At 42.7% G+C, this 7,462-nt stretch overlaps 1 long non-coding RNA gene across 1 annotated transcript in view; it reads left to right on the top strand.

Moving 5' to 3' along the window:
- Positions 1-7,146: 7,146 nt before the first annotated feature.
- LOC113490286 overlaps positions 7,147-7,462 on the top strand; it is a 1,189-nt gene continuing 873 nt past the window's right edge. The window contains exon 1 of the long non-coding RNA XR_003400197.1: positions 7,147-7,404. This is a non-coding gene — a long non-coding RNA (uncharacterized LOC113490286). The remainder of the gene's footprint in view (positions 7,405-7,462) is intronic.

The raw sequence follows: 7,462 nt of genomic DNA, 5'->3' as shown, positions 1-7,462 counted from the left end.
TTTTATCCTTAAGTGGGACACCTGACCTTGGGTTACTCAATGCCGGACACCTGGGGCTTGTTTGCCCAATGGCTCTGTCTGCCAGGCTGGCACCACCCTGGAGGGAAGCCTGAAGGCAAACTCACCCTCCCTTCGTGAAGGGCTGTGGGAATCACCCATATGTCAACTTTAGTTTGGGGCTTGGGGTTGAAACCCCAGAATTTCAAATGGTGAGATCAACCAGTCCCACCTCATCTTCACAATGGGACCAAACCAAGCCTGTGACTGTGTTACAATGGGAAAATTGGTGTCAAGCCTCACTCGGTCCACATTTTCCTCCTACATTACTTCGTCAATGTTTACACATTTCTATCGGCACGAAAATTATTCAGCACAAAATATTCAGCATTGCACCATGGGGAGAATCCTGACCCAATGGCAGAACCAGCCTGAAGGGAGAATCTGGGACTTGTCTGCCAGTCATGGCTAGTCACTCCCCCAAGTGCTGCCCTCTATAGTCCTCAGTGTTCACTTGAAAAAAGTGCAAAAAGAGACAGAAGAGATAGAACTTAAAGACAGGGATATGAACTGAAGTTTCTTCTAACGTCACATGTTATATACATACCTTGTTCTCAAACTGTGACTGGTTTTGTAGAACAATCTTTCAGAGAAGACTGTTGGTCCTCTTGACTGTTAGATTGGGCAAAGCACACTGTGTTGTTGCACTTGCTGGTAGAGGAAAAAAGTTACACTGGAGAAGATAATTTACATGCAGGAAAGAGCAAATACCAAAGGAGCATATTTGGACATTTTTTTCTCCCTCATCCTAGCCCCTAGCCCCCTTCATGCAAAGGCTCCCTCTTTGGCCTAAACCCATGCTTTGGAATGGGAATCTTGTCACAGCTTTTTATCGTTCAGTACATGGAAAGTGATGTGGAAAAATTAGACGAGAGAAAGACGCAAAGTATATTTCAGTATAAGAGGTATATATATGCTTTTATGTAAGCTAGCTCTCAGCTGAAAATAATTACCTGATTAACCTCTATCCATGCACACTGTCTTTAGAAGCTGCTTCTTTCCACTTCACAAGGCATGCCACAAGAAAGCATGTACTAAATATTCATTGCATTGCCATCGTGAATTAGACCTGCACTGTCTCCCTTTTTGTAGACAGAGAGGGTGAAACCAAGATGAATGAGCGGTGAGGAGCAATCCTGAGAAAAGTCTTTTCTGATGGCAAACTCCATTTCTGGCCTCTAAACAGTCAATAATGCTGTTTCTTACATGAATGTTTGAAATACTCATTCTGTGCACCTAGGAGAGGTTTACCCTGACAAGTTTGCACAAATACGGAACTGCTGCCAATGCTATCCAAACAATATCAGCTCTTAAAGTAGATGACTGACAGACTGTTACCTACTATTTATGTGCAAGGTGAAGGCTTCTGCAAACAGTTAACTGCTGCAGTACATAAACAATCCTCAGCTGAAAGTTAGATACATTAGTTTTTTATTTCTGTGAAGGTCATAATAAAGCGCCCTCTTAAAAGCTTTCAGTTTGTACATAGCAACAGACTGCTTACCATTCAGAATAAAAAAAACCCTTGAACTATGTTTTGTTTATAGTACAATATGAGTTACTGGTGAATGGGGGGGCGGGGAGGCAGCTTTGATAACAATCAAAATAGACAAGCCATCTCTGAGTGGGAATTATTGTTGGTCCTGTTCAGGAAGCACTAGGGATCTTGGGCCTCTAAAGCCAAGGAGCGGATATTGTCCATGACACAGCTTAAAGCAGGCAGCAGCGCTCAAAAATGTTATACGCCAGTGTGCTACGCACTGAAGCTACTTAGCAGCTTAGAGAGGCAAGGACAAACTTAATGCGATAGAAAGTTTGCCTATATGGAGGTCTGTTGAGAGTAAAAGGTCCCTTCAGCCTTGCGCTCTTCCTGGAATGGACTTGTGAAGCACAGATGACTAAATCATTGCCACCGCTGTCTTCTGTGACATGTCACAACACTGAAACAAGACTTGCAGGTCTTGGGGACCAAGTATGAATTTTATGGCATAAATCAATCCATCAGTGCAGTACAGCTCAACGCTTTTTCATGCAATGTCTACTTTTCACGCAAATGTCTAATTTTTAAACACAAGTGAACCATGGTAGTGAAGGTACTAGAAGGTAATCTTAAAAAAACTTTTTTTTGTGAGCAGTCCTTTGCACGTGAATGACTGTGATCCAGTGTACTGATATTCTGGTACAGTCATCTGAGGTGTGTTAAGAGATAGATGGGCAAAGGTGAATGAAAGGAGAGTTGGCACATCAACACTGCAGCGAGGCGCCTGTACAAAGAGTGATCAGCTGCTCAATGAAACAAGCTGCAGACACAACCCAGGAAATGCTTGGGCAGTCTAGTATCAGGCAGGAAATTTGTTGCTATCTCTTTGGTATTGACTTGCCCAAACAATGCGCAACCATACCATTTGCCAACCTCTTTGAAATACCCCAGGACAAGACCACACCAGGGTAGCTGGGTCCTCCCTGTATGTTTTGTCACATCTGCCAGCCTCATAAGGATGTCTCAGCTATCCCAGGGCACTTCAAATGCATTTGTTTTCTGTGGTCAAGTAGCTGACTCACACCCTTTACATCTCCCAATACTGTGGCATGACATGTGTCATTAAAAAAAATTTGGACTGCATTCACAGATGGTATAGTATTGACAAAGCTGGGAAATTCAATGGACATTTTTAATGGTTCCCTATGGAAAGAATATAGCTTAATTAGAACAAAGTATTTTCAAAATAATTGCTTCAAACTGGTGAGAACATGGCTTTTAGAATATATACACGTATGTATGTGTGAACAACACACTGAGTTGGCTTATAGAAAATTTTGTTATCTGACAATGTAGTTGTGCATCAAGGAAAGACTTCTAATGTCACTCCATCAACAATGGAAAGATTAGAGCCTTCCTTCCTCCAGCCTTCTGACCCTCTTCCCAAATACCATGGCAGCCAGCTCCCTCTCAACTGGTGGAGGCATCTGCATGCACAAGTAACCTGGCTGTACAAGAGCAACTCCTGCATGTGCTAGTGGGCTCACTTACTGCGACCTCACAAGAGGAGAAGGGTTCAACGCCTGCCTGTTCTTCCCCAGCAGGTCATTTGGACTCATGTGAGTCTTCTCAACTACAAAGCTTCCTTGTTCACTGTTGAGGAGTGTGTGTTTGAGATATGGATTGAAACTGTCCAATAAATTCAAAAAATACTCAAGGCTTGAAAGAGGAAGGTGTAGGGGAGACATGAGAGGTTATGACTGTCTCTTGTCCATAGTATATCCAGAGTAAAAGTAGGCTCACACATACTGTAGTGGTGGTCTCCCACCATTACAGAGGCCGTAACTTACAGTATCTTGTCTACAACCCATGTATGAGTGTCAGAACACTGACCTGGGCTGAAACTGCCCAGCCTCATCTGTAAGGTAAAGACTTACAGAGTCTAACAAAGATGCAACACAAACATTCTGTTTTCATGGCTTTTTGCTGGCACTTGTTGAAAATGTTGTGTCTTCCTTAATGGTAATGCCATTCTCAGTTCATTTATAATCCCACTTATTTCAGGAGAATCACTTCCAGTCACAGAACTGTAAACTCCAAAGCAGTATGAACTCTTACCCAAGTATCAGTTTCTTCATAAGTGTAATATGGACCAAAGTTGAAGTCAGTTACAGTGCTTGTCTTGGGACAGTCAAAAAAAGGCACATACAAAATGTATAGCCCTCAGTTTCTAAAAGAATGGATTCAGGCACCAAAAAGTGCACTTTTCCATGCAGTTTGTCAGGAACTTTCTTTGCAATAGCTCGCAAACAGAGCTCTAAGTCAAGTACTCACCAGTGCATACACTATTTAGCTCATAACCTGTGACAAGACAACTTTGACACTAGTACAGGACCAGTATTTGTTCTTGCAAATAGTTCATCTCCTCTCCCTGTTTGGAGCATTATAAACTATTCTGACACTTCTGCCTCATGTTGCCAGCAAAGCAAAGGTTGTATCACATTGGGTCCTTAATAAGCAACCATTTCCTCACTTGCAAAACCAGTCCAAATAAAATGCAAAATCTTTCGTCAGGATATGTGATCTTAACTGGGGACAATATATCTTCTACATGCAATGAATTACACATAAAGCCACTGAAAATCTCCTAAAAGAAAGATGGGGTTTTAGCATCCTCACAAATTAGCATTACACATCGCTATGACAGTTACTTTCTCCTCTCCTCCAAGACCATGGCTGTGTCCAAGACTAGTGAAGTGCCCACCTGCTCAGTGCTAAATAGAGAGCTCTGTAGGAGCAGCATTCCCTGTTTGCAAATGCACAACATTGGTGTGTGTGGTGGTTTAAGCACTGCCGTGACCAGAGAGCACGTTGCCGTTGTCCCTCCCCCACCCTCAGCCGGTCAGGCTGGCAGTGAGGCACAAACCCGGGTTAAAATAAGAAGCAATTTAATACAACAGTGTGATAAACAATCTGAACAACAACAGTAGCAATGATAGCAACAATAAACAGCAATAACAGTGAACAAGACAGAAGATATACAGAGAAATACCGCAATGGTTACAGACAGCTCGCTCACGATGCTCCCCGTCACCAAAGCCACCAAGGAAAAAGTTCCCGCGATCCCACGCCCGGACCTGACGTCAGCATGGTATGAATAACCCGCCTGGAGATCCCTTCCCCCCCTCTCTCTTAACCCTATCCCAGCTGAACCAGGACACTGTGCTCAGTCAAATCCAGTTTCTTTGCTCCTTTTTCACTGCAACACTGTGCTTTCCACTGTCTAACCAATTGCCTCTGTAGCACCAGGCAGCTACATTTGTATGTTAATAGACAGTTCCACTGTGAAGTCTGTTATAGGAAGCTAGTGAGGTTTTAAACACAATAACCATTTTAAAAAATTCTATTTTCAGTAAGGGCTTAATGGGACAGGAAATGAAAGGGAATTTTTTAAAATGCTGAATAGAGATCAAAGAGATCTGATAAGCAAGCTAAGGGAAACTGATGTATGGCACTGGCTCACTTGCTATAAACTTGCCTCAAAACTTAGTGGATCAAAACTGAAAAACTAGGTGAGGTTGAGACTTGAAAATATTATTTCAGATATTCCTTTATTCCAATACCATACTTCACTTAGTATGCAAAGTATTAAAGAATTCCTGTATAAATGCATCAAAAGAGTCAAAATGCCTCTCCCTATCATTCTCTTACCTACATTTCAAAAATACAGAAAGAAGAAATGATTGAATGTGTAAGTTAAGAACAGAGCCATACAGACACCAGCTGAGATTTTGTGAAACACAGGGTAAATAACAAACCAATTTCTAACCTAGAATCAAAACTGACCCTCTCTGAAATCTGTGTGAACCTTTTTAAGGGGCCCTGAAGATTAAGCTTTTAAAATTAAGGATCTGCTAAGAAACTGCAGATAGCAGTAAACTCACCCTGACAAGAGGGAAACACATGCATGGCCCAGTGTTTCCCTATCTGCAGGGAAGAGATCCTTGCAGCCAAACCACGTGTTTACTGCGTGACTGGTCTCATCGATCCTGCATCTGATTATGAGGCATGTGGACAGGTCTTTACAGAAATTGGAGGAGAGGAGAGAGGCTGCAGAGCATGCTGGCCTAAAGAACAGCACAAAAATGGAAAGTACTGAAACATTTTTACATTAAAGCACTGGGAACATAAAAATCCAGAGCAATGTTGTAACCTCCATGAAAATGCCAACAGCTGGTTACTAGAGGGAGAATGAACTAGTTGCTGGGTGATGCTGCACAGAGGAAAGTTTCAATTTAGGATCAAAGCCTTTTTTTTTTTTTTTTTTTTTTTTTTTTTTTTTTTTTTTTTTTTTTTTTGAAGAAAACAAAATTATAAGCAATGATAGATGATATGGTTGTAGCACATACTAGCTGAAGCTGAGAAACAAACAGTGGATATGAGGAACAGACTACAAAGCCTGTTAGGACTACTGAAAAGGGGAGAAAAGCTGTGTCCACGCAGTGATGGGAGAGAGTATGTTACGATGCAAAGGTGCCTTGGAGAGACCAAGGGGGAATTAAGACGCTCCTTTATGAAACTCTGTGGGAATGGATAAAATCTGAGTGCCATGCACATAGCTGCATACATGCTCTCTGCATACTACACATCACTTAGGAAACAGGTGGGGATTTTTTTCCTACTGCTGAGGACAGAGGGGGAAGGAAAGCTACAGCTTCTCAACCTGCTGGCTTGTTGGACATCACATCAGACTAGATGTATCACTGGCCAGGGACTTGAGCTTACTTTTAATTGCTTCTCAAAAAAATATGTCAAAGGCTCACACAGCTTTAGTTTGCAAATTTAATTAAAGGATTAGCACTTTTCCTGTGTGGAAGCTAAGAATAGGAACTTGCATAGAAGATCAGCTCATTTAATATAGCTACTTATTGAATTAATACAGTCCTTGCTTAAGTAAAGTACTGCAAATAGAGCACAGTATTTCACTTTATACAGAAATACTTTCACATTGAGCCACAATGAAATGAAATTAACTCAAAGCGTGCATAAAACATAACCAAGGAGAGTACAAACACCACAGATACCAGCCAGCTGGGAAGAGGGCAATCTCACGGGACACCGTGCTACTTGCAACGTAACAGTCTAATAGCAAATATTCTTGAACTGCGCAGAAAAGCTAGCTCAGTGTATCTTGGTGTTGTGTACTTATTAAAACTTACTTTGAGATCAGTTTTGAAAAAAATCCAAATTACAAATCTTATCACTCCCTGGGGATGCACTTTTTGGGCAGGCTGACTTTAGCCAAGACAAACATGTTGTTTCAAGGCCCTCTCCTTAAGTATCTCCCCACTCCCCTCCTTGATTGTTCTCACTGAAGCACTTGTTTTTCCAGCAGCTGAGAGCGAGATGTTTCAGGCACACAGGGGGGCTGACAAGCTGCCTAAGTTAGCACATCTCAGTAGAGATCTAAGGAATGATCTTTAGCCTTCTCACTGCAAAACAAATATTTGCCCTCTCATATCCCATCTGTGGTTTTGTCCCCCGTGGTGGATTAACTCGGTCTAACCAGAGAACAGACCTTCCCTCTCTCCTTTCCTCTCCAACAGTGGGAATCTCAGCTGGCTAAACAGCCCAACCCTCTGAGGGCACATGCCTGGTCCCTCTGCCCCACTGCATCCCACAGGCTCACCATGCCAAAGTCCAAGGAGGGACAGCATTCCCCCCCCGGCTCTCCTCCTAGGAGGGACATGGTGCAGCCAGAGGACCAGGGCCTGGGGGAGGCTGAGGGATGGTCCTGCACAGCCGTGTAAAAGCAACCATCAGTCCACCACCCTGACAAACCTTCCAGCAAAAGGAGGTCCTGCTTGGTAAGCTCAGTCATACTTGCCTCTAGTGACTGGCATAATGGTGCTGTGATTTTTGCCA

The sequence above is a fragment of the Athene cunicularia genome (assembly GCF_003259725.1).
Source record: "Athene cunicularia isolate RWA chromosome Z unlocalized genomic scaffold, athCun1 chrZ_part3, whole genome shotgun sequence".
Classification (NCBI taxonomy): domain Eukaryota; kingdom Metazoa; phylum Chordata; class Aves; order Strigiformes; family Strigidae; genus Athene; species Athene cunicularia.
The sequence above is the reverse complement of the archived record's forward strand: the minus strand, read 5'-3'. Positions and strand labels throughout refer to the sequence as shown.